We start from the raw sequence: 12249 nt of genomic DNA on the forward strand, positions 1-12249 counted from the left end.
TGCCAGTAAACACACTTCCATCTCAAACTTCCTTGTAGTCACTGATGAGATCTGCTCTGCTGGCTAAGCACTGTTAGAATTAGCTGGTGAAGTTCCCAAGACAGAAACAAGTTTTTATTTTTACTGTTAAAAAAAAAAAAAAAAAAAAAGTTGTTGCCACCAGAGCTTACAGGGGATCCTGGTGGGAAGGGGGAAGTGAGGGAAGAGCTATGGGTGGTATCCAGGGGGTTGCCTTAGATTGCAAAACTTTTCCTCAATCTTTTACACCTGATATCCTTCTTATGTCAATTGTAGAAGAAAAAATTGAGAAAAAATATAACTATTGCTGTAAATACTGTGAAAATTCTTTGCACCAAGCTAGCTCTCAGATACAGATCCTACTGTAAAAACAGAATTCAGAAATTCATAAAAATCCAAAAGATATGTTCTGTTGTCCAGGAATGGAGAGGGTTAAAACACTGAGCTCTGAATTCTTATGATCTGCTGCAAAAAAGGATTTCCTTTGGCCTATGTGCACCAAATTAAAAGGGAAGTTACTGAAATGACCAATAGATCATATGTGGCAATCAAAGTGAGCTCTTGCTCCCACACGAAGCATTTTATTCTTTCCTATAATGAAAAGTGTTAGGTGTAACTAATAAGTAAGGTGTAACTAACACGCATGAAATATGGACACACTAAGACTGGGGCATCTGCTTGGAGAGGTTCATTCTCTAACATCATCTCTTTTCTTCTTAGCATTTTCTCCAGACAGTTTGATTGGTTTGGTTTTGGCATTTTTTTCCTCCTAGCTCACACATTAATACCTCCCTCCTTATTACTTCAGTTTCATCTTGCTTCCTCCAAAATGTAACTTTACATTTTGCCTCATGCTCTTCTTCAAGATATTTAGGATGTTGCCACTAGACAAATTTTGACCACAGACTCAAATCAAACCAGCATGTTTCCCCAGGTCTTCACAGCTTTTAACACCTGTAAGGTTCATTTAGCATGGTTTCTTTCCATTTTGACACAGCTCTCTAGGAATTACATTTAAGCATGCTCTTTAGCAAGATGATGTTAAAATTATAAAGTTTCAGAAGGGTAAGTCCACCACATTCTCTAGGGAACTGTCTGTCACTTAAACAGTGCATCTTTTTTTAGACTAATTTTTCCTATTGCATTGTGTTATCACAAAGAAGGCTGAAAACTCCCCCTACCAGAGCATCTTGTATTCATATACAGTTATCTGTATATATTACAACAACTTTCAGAACCGACAGAGAGAGATAGAATACATCAAATGTATTCAACTTCATTTCCCAGTAAGGATCATTTTATGCCCTTCTCTGAAGTTCTGTGAATGTTGCCATGTTTGTCTTGGAGTAGAAAGCCCAAAGCTGGACATGGGAATGTAGCAACCTCACCAGTGTTGTATGCAGAGGCAAGACTATGTCTGTATGTTTACCTGCTATTCCCCTTTTCAGAGTCCCAGCGTTCACAGCAGAAACTTTTTGTACATCACTTTAGTAAAAACCAGTATCAAGATAGTTACTTTAATAATTCCTGCTCCAATTTATTTCTTTTCAGGAGTTTCTTGGAAAGTTTGTTTAGATATGCCAGTATTCTCTACTCCTATGCATACTACATTATATTCATTTGTAGAAAACATTCCAACTGTGACAATTCAGATAACTCAGACTACTCTGTAACAATGCAATAGTATAATCACAATATTATTTGCTAGTAAATAATTAAAATAACATTCCAGAACAGGACCAAAATGCTGAATAATCTGAAAACACATTCCTGAGGCACCTTGTCAGAAACAGATAGCATGCTTTCCTCCCAAACGCAATATTTTTAGATCTGCCACGAAGCCAGATTTTTATTCATCTAATATATAACCTCTTACAGCCAAGTTTCATTGGTTCTCCCCCCACCCCACCCCCCACTAACATGCTAGAGTGATAAGACAAATGCCTTTGACAAATTCAAGTACACTATATTCATTCTGCTCTCTTTATCAGCCAGATTTGTGGTCTTGTCAAGTGATGACAGTTTTGTTTGACAGGGCACATTTCCATAAAACCATCTTGACTGACAATAATATGCTCTTCGTCTCTAACCTTTTGTTGATGGCTTCCAAACTGTTCCACTTTGCTGCCAAGACTTATGCAAAAGTAGCTCTTCTCTTGGGTGTTGGATAGTCCCTTACAACACTTTTAAGTATTAGTATTATGATGGCACTCCTGCGCTGTTACAGAGCTTCCCCGTTCTCCAGCACTCTTTGATATTGAATTAATTGCTCGGAGATTTCAATTGCTATATTATTTTTTTATCAAGATTTTAGAACTGCTGGTCATAAAAATACTTACTTCTAGCTGGTGCCCCCCTCATTCCCCTTTGTCTAGAATGAATAAATTTATACTATCCATAACATCATAGGCGGGTTAAAAAACAGAGCAGAAATAGCTGCTGAACATTTCTATCTGTTCTACATCACTATTTATAATTTTACTTTCAGTTTAGCAACAGATAACTCAATCGACCCAATTTACATTACTCAACTGAAGAGGTTTTGTTCCTAATATACCTTAAAAATGCCACCTTACTATTTTTAGTCCTAATACTTTTTGGCATTTACTTTTCCTCCCCATGGCCTGCTTTAACATAGGGACAGAGTATAAATTAAGTTAGACAAAAAGGTATCTATGTCAGCTTTATCCTGAAAGCACAGAGAAAAAATGATACAATAAGATTGTCTAAGCAACAATGCACATGGAAGAAATCATGCTTCACTGAAAAAAAACCCAAATTAAACTGCAAGCAAAATGTAGAGAACTGCTACTTCAACATTTTTCACTTGACTCATGCTTTGTTGGGTTTTACTTTTTATTATTTTTATAAGATACAGGCAAATACATAAACCTAGAAGTTTCTCAATTATTTTACAATGTAAAAATAGAACAGTTGCCGGTGCAAAACAGCCAAAAGAAACCACTTCTGAAAGAATCAGAAAATACTTCATCTTAGATACCAACATCCCTGACACAGACACTCCATTTCCTCATTTTGAAGTGGCATACAGGGACTTAAGAGACAGAAAACTCTGCAGCCCTAACCCTTTCCAACACAAACTGTAATCAAAGGCAGATTCTGAGCTGTAGTTCATTAAAAAGGACATCGGTGACCAGCAGAGCTGGACAGACACAGGTGTTCTGACCCTGTCTCTTGATTAGAACCTTGCCTAAGGGTTGGTGAATTTCTGCTACAGCTTTTTATGCAGCAAAAGTTTGTTCCACTCCGTTTCTCTGAGGAGTGGGAGGAGATGGAGGAGAGGCATCCATACCTCTCCCAATATGTTCGGTGCTGTTGTGCTTAGCTGTGCATATGCCAGGGACATGAAGCATATGGCCCGGGGGCTGGCAGTGCCCCGTTTAGCAGATGTCTTCAATACATTCTGCCATGAAAAGTCTTCTTGGGGGCTGGTTAACTGCCTTTTATCAGACAATTCTTTGTCTCTGGTTGATAGAGAGCTCTTCACCTTAAATGAAATCCCACTAAGTACCTTAACTGAAATCCCACTAAGTACCTTTATAGAACTTTCACAGCTTTTCTCGTCCAGGAACTAGAAAATAAAACTTTACAGCTGTCTCAAATTAAGACTGCAACTAGCAGATAGATTGACTGCAAACTGACTACTAAGTGCCACAAGAAGTCATGAATCTTCCTAAAGTAATTGTGCTGCTTTGGTTTTTTTTGGACCAAGAAGTCAGAGACAGGAAACACAGGCAATCTTCAACAGCAAGCGCTCTTCCCTGTGTGGCATTACTCCAAGCAGCCAGGGATGAACACACCAAATAACACATTTGTGCAGGGCTGGCATGCCAACAGGTAAAGAGGAAGGCCCACACAGCTTACAGAAAAGCAAGAGAGCAAGTAACTATCTGGAAATGCACTGTAAATTAATCTTGCATCTTGGCATTGTAAAGACTCATCGAGTTATTCAAATAGTGAACACTTAATTCTCTAGGCTGTTTACAAACGCCTTTACCTGAACTGTTTTCTGGCCAGTTAATTCCCACATCGTATTTGTGCATTTGACAATTTTTTCCGCATAGGGCTTCCAGTATTTGGGCACATCCATAGAGATGATGGACAAAATAATCCTGCTAGAAAGCATTCCTTTTTGCCCTTGCAGAGGACAGATCAAACAGTAGAGTAATGGCTGGATGGGATAAGAAAATGCCGTTGCACATTGCATAGTGCCCTACACCAAACCACATGTCAAAAACTGGAAAGCCAAAGCATCAAAAGTGATTAGCCTTTAGTCGGTGACCTTAAAGGCAGAAAAACACACAAAAATGACATTATTTCTGTTTATTATTTATTTCTTGTTACACAGGCTGGACACTTTCACCAACTATCATGATCCAGTTTGTTTCAGATCTTAAGCTCCGCATCTGTATCACCCTAAAACTTTTACAACCTCACTTACAAATTAGAAGGGAAAGCCCAGAACACTTTTTGATCCCTCGTGAAAATACTTTAACAGAACAAGACCCAAGAGAACCCAGAAGAACTGCTCTTCAAACACCTCAAATTTGGAAACTAGTATTTCACTATGAGCATTTTCTTCCCCCTCAGCCAGCTGTAGAGCATTCCCATTCCCAAGCTGGTGATATAAACATGACAGGTTTCTCCCAGGTAGTGTTTCTGATAATCATGCAAACACTTCACAAAAGCGATCTCATTTATTGATTTCCTTCTCAATGTGGTTGAACACCCTGACTGAAAAGGAAATTAAATTACCTCAACAAAGTCCAGTCTTCAGCGAGCAGGGTCTGCTCCCCTTGCCTTAAAAGAAGAATGGGAAGGCTTTTTTAATTATCTCACCAAAATAAACAGAATCTTTTCGATCAAATTAAAGAAAATCTGGATTGTTTCCTCCCACCCCTTGTGCCAGGTTCAGCATTACTTCCTTGTGTATGAATTACAGAATAATCCACGTATCCTCCTAGAGAAATCAACTGCTTAATTTCTCAAACTTTCTCTACAGTGTTACCATTCAGATGCAACACAAAATATAAAAGTATAATAAGCAAATATGAAAATATTAAAATTAATAGGACTACTTTTATTGCTGCTTAATCCTTAGAAATATTTTCCATTGGCCCTGAACCACCAAAGTGCTTACAAACACATTTTCCCCCAACTATATGCCAAAGTCCCACTGAAATAAATCACACTTTACATTTTGCATTCAAGTCAATACATAGACAGGACTAGTACATGTAATGGACACACTGACCTACTTCAAATTACCCTTAGCCCTATTCTGGCCAAACCACTCAGATATCTGCTGCTGAATAGACTGAGTAGATTACTTGAATAACTGATTACATATTTGTAATCACCTATTCAAATTTAGGAGCGTAACCATCCATCTAGTCATTGCTATCTACATAAATCCTTACTCCCCTCCAGACCACGATCGCTGTGGGTCTGCTGGGTCTATGATCACAACCTTTGTACAGCCCTTGTCTTCTGGCTGTTCAACTGTTCATCTTCACCAAACCACGAAAACCCCATGGTTTGACAATGGTAGTGCAGAGTGACCGCTTCAGGAGACCTTAACAATATCACACTTATATTTTCAGAAATTAGAAGCTACTTTAAACATTTCCACATACAGTCTCAAGATTAGCCTCTGAATTTTCCTTATCAGACAAAAAACAAAAACAAAATAAACTCCTGCCATGACTGGAATTACTAAAGAAAAAAAAAAAGAGGAGAGAAAAGTAATTTTCTTGATGCAACTCTTCAAAGAAAGGCTGCAACTGACATTTTTCAATTCTACTAAAAAAAACGTATGACCACTGCAGTGTGTGGGTACCTCAAATCAAACTAAGAGAAGGAAAGGGAAAGACAAAGAATGTCAAGTACTGCCCATCCATATATTTTTCAAGGAGAGAAAGATGCATGCTGGTGGTAAACTTAATAGCATGTGAATGGAAGTGAGATGGTGGCACAGTGCCAGGCTGTTTTGTTTTATTTGAGAAAGCACTGAACACTGATATATGAGATCACTTACTAGAGGAGCAGGGAGAACAATTCACAGTAAACAATTTAGTCTCCAAATGTAGCTCGTTCACTATTCAAACTGTCCGCAAATACCATGCCATTTTTATAGATGTTTGCTGTTTGTAATTATCCAGACAAGTATTTCCTTCTAGTCCACATCAGTTCAAGTGCTGGCTTAAGTATTCACAGTTCACAGCGACAGCACTGTAACTGCTCAGGCAAGTCCGCTGGCAGTGTTTCTACTGCTTCTGCTCAGCTGCCTAAGCCTAACTCCTTTATGCAGAACTACAGACTTCGGGAAGTTCTGTCTTGGCATCTACAGGCCCGGGAGTATTTCTCCCTGAACCTTAGCATAAACCACCCTGCTTTTCCTGTACGCTTCACAACTGATGTGAAGAACATGTCGCCACAGGATTTTACTGTAAGGTTAGTTAACAATATTTTACTCATTTCTTCAGCCTTCCTTTAAAGCACACGGGGAGAAAAGGAATTTTGTAGACACTCTGAGAGACAAGACAGGTGGAATCAGTCCTTTCTGTCATATCTGATTCATCCCTTTCCCCCACCTTTTGAAATTCAATTTCTTGTTTGCTGAGATAGCATCTCATAAAAGCTTACCCAGAATCCACATAAAACATTTCTTCTCAAAATCTGAGATTTATCTTTTCAGAAGGCAGGTGTAAGTGCAAAAGAACCATACAGCTACTCTTCTAAGTGCAATTTGATTTAAGACCTCATACAGCTCCCAGAATTATGGCATGGTGACATCACGTATCAGGAAGGTAATTCGATGTTCATTCATTGTAGTTCACATGCATACTCTGTTTATTCATGTTAAGCTGCAGCTGTGAAAGTACTTATGTTTCAAAAAATAAAACCATTGGGGGTTATGCCCTGGGATTGTAGGAAACTGATGGAAAAGAAATGGAGAAAAGATATTATTTTTCTGTTCCCAGTCATGTGAGGTCAGGTCCATTGATTCTTAACGAAGCCAGCGAGTCATGAAAGAGCTTAGCATTTTCCTCTGCAACCTCAAAGACTCTACGGAATCAACACCATTGCCTTTTCCAGAAGCAGACTGCTAAATTTCTGGAAGCAATGTAGACTTGTTTGTTTCCCAAAGGCACACTAGCCTAAGTAGGGAGAGGAGAATCATGTGAAACAACAGAAAACTGAGAGAAACTGAAAATAAATTTGCTAAGACTTGTTCCAAGCCTGCAGATCAAACTAGAACCTAGAATTTTTCACTGCAGTGAGTTTCACTGCTGAAAAGAGTGGGCAGTTATGTGTTTTTGAAGTGATGAACAAAATAATTCATGTTTGCTTTAACGCTTGTATTTGTGCTAAAGCACCAGGTGCACTTGGAGCTCAGCAAAGACCAGCTTAATCTGTCAGGAAGCAGCAGACCCTTACCCACATTAGGCTCCATGCTGCCGCGCTAGAATAACCACTGTACTGCAGCTGGCTTGTTCGGGAGCTCTATCCTAGGCAGCAGACATACTTTGGCCTTCATTAATTCAAATAAGTGAGTTCATACTACTGCTGTTGGTATGGCTTAAGGCACTTTTCTGTCTGATTGAGAAGTAAAAGCAGAAGCACTGCATAGGTGATACAAAGGGATTTGGACATTCTTTTCAATAAGATGAATGTTGCAATTCTGCAGAATATTGTAGAACCTACAAAGAGATTCTTGGAAACTGCTCCATCTGACAATTTTGTGCGTGTAATTTTCTCATCTGACAGATGAAAAAAAGAAACCACTTTCTGCATCCTATTTTGTGGGAAAATGGGGATGATTTCTTATTTTGGCAGGGAGGAGGGGGGACCAGAATCCCGTATTATAGTTGCAGGAAAAACGCAGAAAGGGAGAGGACATCTGTTTGTACAATTACGTTTTGCAACCATGCCACAAAGCACTCACACATACCAACATACTGACAATTAATGTGTCCTCCTAAACTTTCAGTTCATGTTAAAAGATTCTATTTTGTACTACTACGTTTTATATTATACTTATGTATGATATGATATGATATATGATGGAAAAACTGCTAATAGGGAGTGACTCAAACAACCACACAAAGCAGATTCTGTTTAGCCATATTTCTAGATCACAGCTACCTGAATCCAGAAGTAACACTGAGTCATGATTCTAGTAAGCATCCTTAAATTCAGACCCAGTACAGGCCACAGCACATATATAAGCCACTAGAGGGCTAGATGCAGATATGCAAAACCAGTAACATGCAAGCCATACTTGTGACTTGATACAAAAAATCATGCAAATCACAGAGTGCACTAGGAGTTTTTTTCCCCTAGAATGAGTCCCAATAGAAATACATCCCTTTTCCATTGATATTGTGATAATAGAATTCTGCATGTAGTAAAAACTAGCGTTAGATACGATGTTCCTTAATAAAAGCGGGTATTATCTGCAAATTAGCATGCTTCATAATGCCATACTTCTCTGCTTTCTGTAAGACACATAAAACTAAAGATACAAAGTAGAAAAGAAGGTCTAAGCATTGTTCAAATCCTAGATGCTGAAACAGGAAAGAAGGTTTGCTGTAATTTGGCACTGGAGAACAGACAAGATAAAAGGACCATAGAGCAGTAGAACATTAAAAGAAGACATCTGGAAGACTTCAAGAAGGATTGTGCTATCTCAGAATTAGAAGTTTATCAGTTATCAGACACAATGGATCACCTGAACACGGGTGGGGCTTGGAAATCAGAGAACACTGTACTCTGTACTTGCTTCTGATCTAATAAAGATTTTATGGACTTCTTGTCATAAAATCTGACCCAGTAAAGCATTCACCACACTTTTATGTACAAGTGATGCCATGCATTTCTACAGGACTGTTCACCTGCCATAAGAGTTCATAGAGTTCAAAGTTTGCTTCAGAAGATCAAAATAAAACTCCCTGCGTTAATCCAGTGTTAATGATACCAGCTATCTGAATAAGGAGGCTATAAATTTCCATTAAATGTTCAGTCCTCCTCTACTCTGCAATCAGCTAGAAAGATGTTTTTCATATTAACATTTTTAGAGAAGAAAATTATTGTTGGTAATGTATACAGAGTTAAGGAAAACAACAAAACTGTTGTTGCAGATAATTAAAAATACAGTTACACTGACCTAAGACTTCTTTTGCATAGGCCTCTAAACCAAGTTATACCAAATGACTGTTATCTTGAGCTGGATTCAAACCAGTGAGCTCTCATTAAAAGGTACTATATCCCATTACTGAACTTCCAGGCACATGCTTTCATTGACACAATGCTAATCACCACAGTGCTTTCTAACTTGATGCTTTTTGTGCTGGAAAACGTCTTGTCAATTTCATCTCAAATAAGATTTTTAGCAGCCCTAACAGAAATTAATCTGTTACTTGTAATTCACATAAACAAGCTTCTATTTTGCAAAGTCAGATGTCTGTTGTTTTGGTTTTTCTTGGCCAAAAGTACAAATAAACACATCAGCATGAGGGGAAAAAAACTGACAAGATCAGCTACTTTTCTATATCTATAAGGACATTTTGAATGCATGAGAGGATTTATAATAATTATATTTCCATGAGATCATTCAAAGATCACAAGTTTCTTTCAAATGTATTCATCTTAAACTAATTAATATTTCTACTTTACAGATGGTGAGACTGACATAACCAGTAATTTCAAATTACATGTCCTATAGTCAGACGACTATATTCACATTGGGAACGGAAGGTACTCAGGATCCTTGAATGTCAAGACAGTTTTTTAGGAACCTATCCATTGGCTTGGTTAAGAATTACAGGAGCCCACTTCTGGAAATTGTGGCCCATATGACTTGAGTATCATAGGAACCCGTGTGGCCAAATACCTTATTCTACCCACCACCACTGCTAATCTTGGACTAAATATCTGTTGTGGTTTTATGTATCTATATTTATACACCCACAAGAGAAGAATGGAACAAACAAGTAATTTTGCCATTTCTCTGAACTATATCAACTAGGCAGGAATACTAGGTTTATGACACCCTGATTGTGTACCCCTTAACACAACGCTTCTGCTACGCATGCAGCTCTGCCCTTGCTTTAAACTACTTGTAAGTAGTAATGGCATTCTACTCATCTGGAAGGCTTTAGGAAGAAATGGGTATTTTTTCAGTAGCTTGACCAGTCTCTGATTATGAAGCTAACAGCTTCTTGGTCTGCAAGTCAGACTGAAAGGGAAGCTAGAGGCTTCTGATTGAAAGAGGTTACCCATGAACCCCTAATACCAGGCCTTGGAACACAGCTGTTAGGCATACAGGTTAGCTAGTCAGACCATCAAACAAAAGCCACACTCGATTCAAGCATGAAGTCAAGGTTCAGCTAATTAACTTCATACAAACTTAAAAACAAAACCTGGAGCCAAACTGTTTCTCCACAAACTTCAGGGAAATTTGAGTGTAAAGCAGGGAATCAACAGATAATACTATTTTTCAGTCACAAACTCTCAGCATGGTAGAGAAAACAAACTCAAGTGGCTCTAGTCCATTAGATCCAGAAAACCGTAGGACATGTTTGTAAAGCAGCAGTTGCAGCCATTTAATTAGACAGCCCTAAATATTTAGGGCTGTTTCCAATCCCATCTCGCTTTTTTTAAAATGTATTATTGTAATACTCATGCCCAAAGAAACTCTTAATTTTTGAAGTGCTCCTCCTCCTGAGACATTTAATATAAAGAGAAGGTATCAACCGGTATCTCTAACTTATTACTCCACAAAACCCCCTAGAAAATACACATAAATAACAGTGCTATCTTGAGATTAGACTTTATTTATTGCCTTTAAAGACACAGTATCTTCTGCTAACCTTCTCTTTCTCTTTAGAGAATGAGTAAAAAATAACATAAAATATCCACATGATGCACATTATATAGAAAGCCTCTATAAAACTGTAACATTTTGTTGCCTTACTCTCACCCTGTTTGTACCATTTTACTATGCAGAAATGTTGCATTCTAAGTAATAAAGAATTACATAGTTACACATGCTAATCAATTGCGTATGTTCCATTGCTCATCCATCCATTTACTGGTGCAAGAAACACAGAAACAATCCTTCCCCATGGCAGGGGCAACTGATCACCTAAATTAAGTAGGGATTTCTTTCCCTCCTCAATCCTTCCTCTAAAATACCTGTCAGCAAAATCTCAGTAATCCAAAATTCCACTCCAAGTATGACACGCAAGCTGAAATGGACACTGCTGCCACAGGTGTAGAATCAGTTCTTTGCAGCATCTGAACTGAACACATGCTAGAGGTGTATGGAAAAAAACAGCCAAAAAGTGTTTATGCAGTTCACTTAACGTGAAGCTCCATACCGTTTTCCATGTGCAAAAGAACAACACATGCAGGCCTTTCAGTGCAGATAGCTTCTTTTACAGAAAAAAAACCCAGCAAATTTTCTTCAGCAGGTACAGTATATGTTACGTCCTGATCCAGCTCTGCCCTCACAATAAGCAAAAAAACCCAATAAGCAAAATAAACAACCAGGAACAAAGAAATAAAATTTGAGGTAAAAACTAACACTAATAATTGTGAAACTGAAATTGGATGAACTATTAACACCAAGCTTCAGCTACGTCTTCAGCAATCCTGAAAGACCCGTTTGAAATTAGACAACAAGCCTTAGCAACAGTTAGTCTGGAATATGTTATATAAAGATCACACGTGCATCTGTTTTTCAGTCCCAAGTCAGAAAAGCACGCTTTTTTCAAAATAAAATTGTTTTGAGATACTAGTTGCTCAGAATTCAAAAGTGAAAACAAAGTTACCAAAGGAAGTCGGTCCCATCTGTATTAAAAAAAAAAAAAAAGGCAACGTAAAGAAAAAGTGTGGAACCTCAAAAGCATAAACCGTTCCTCATGTCCTTGGTACAAGTACTTACCAGTCCCAGAGGCGAGATAAAGCCACTTCCAACAGGTTTTGGGATTGAAATGTCTCTCTGCACGACGCCTGCCATCCCCACGCAGCCGCCAGCTTTTGTTCCAACCTGACCAGGCAGATCCGCCCCACGGCACTGACTGCAGGCACTTTTGCCCTGCATTTGCTTTCTTCGTGGTGTTCACCTATAGAGATTTACGTTGCATTATTGTTATTAAAACACCAGACTATAGCTCGGCGGGTGAGCTCTGGGTCAGTCAGGGG

This window comes from Falco biarmicus, chromosome 7 (assembly GCF_023638135.1).
Source record: "Falco biarmicus isolate bFalBia1 chromosome 7, bFalBia1.pri, whole genome shotgun sequence".
NCBI classification, from domain to species: Eukaryota; Metazoa; Chordata; class Aves; order Falconiformes; family Falconidae; genus Falco; species Falco biarmicus.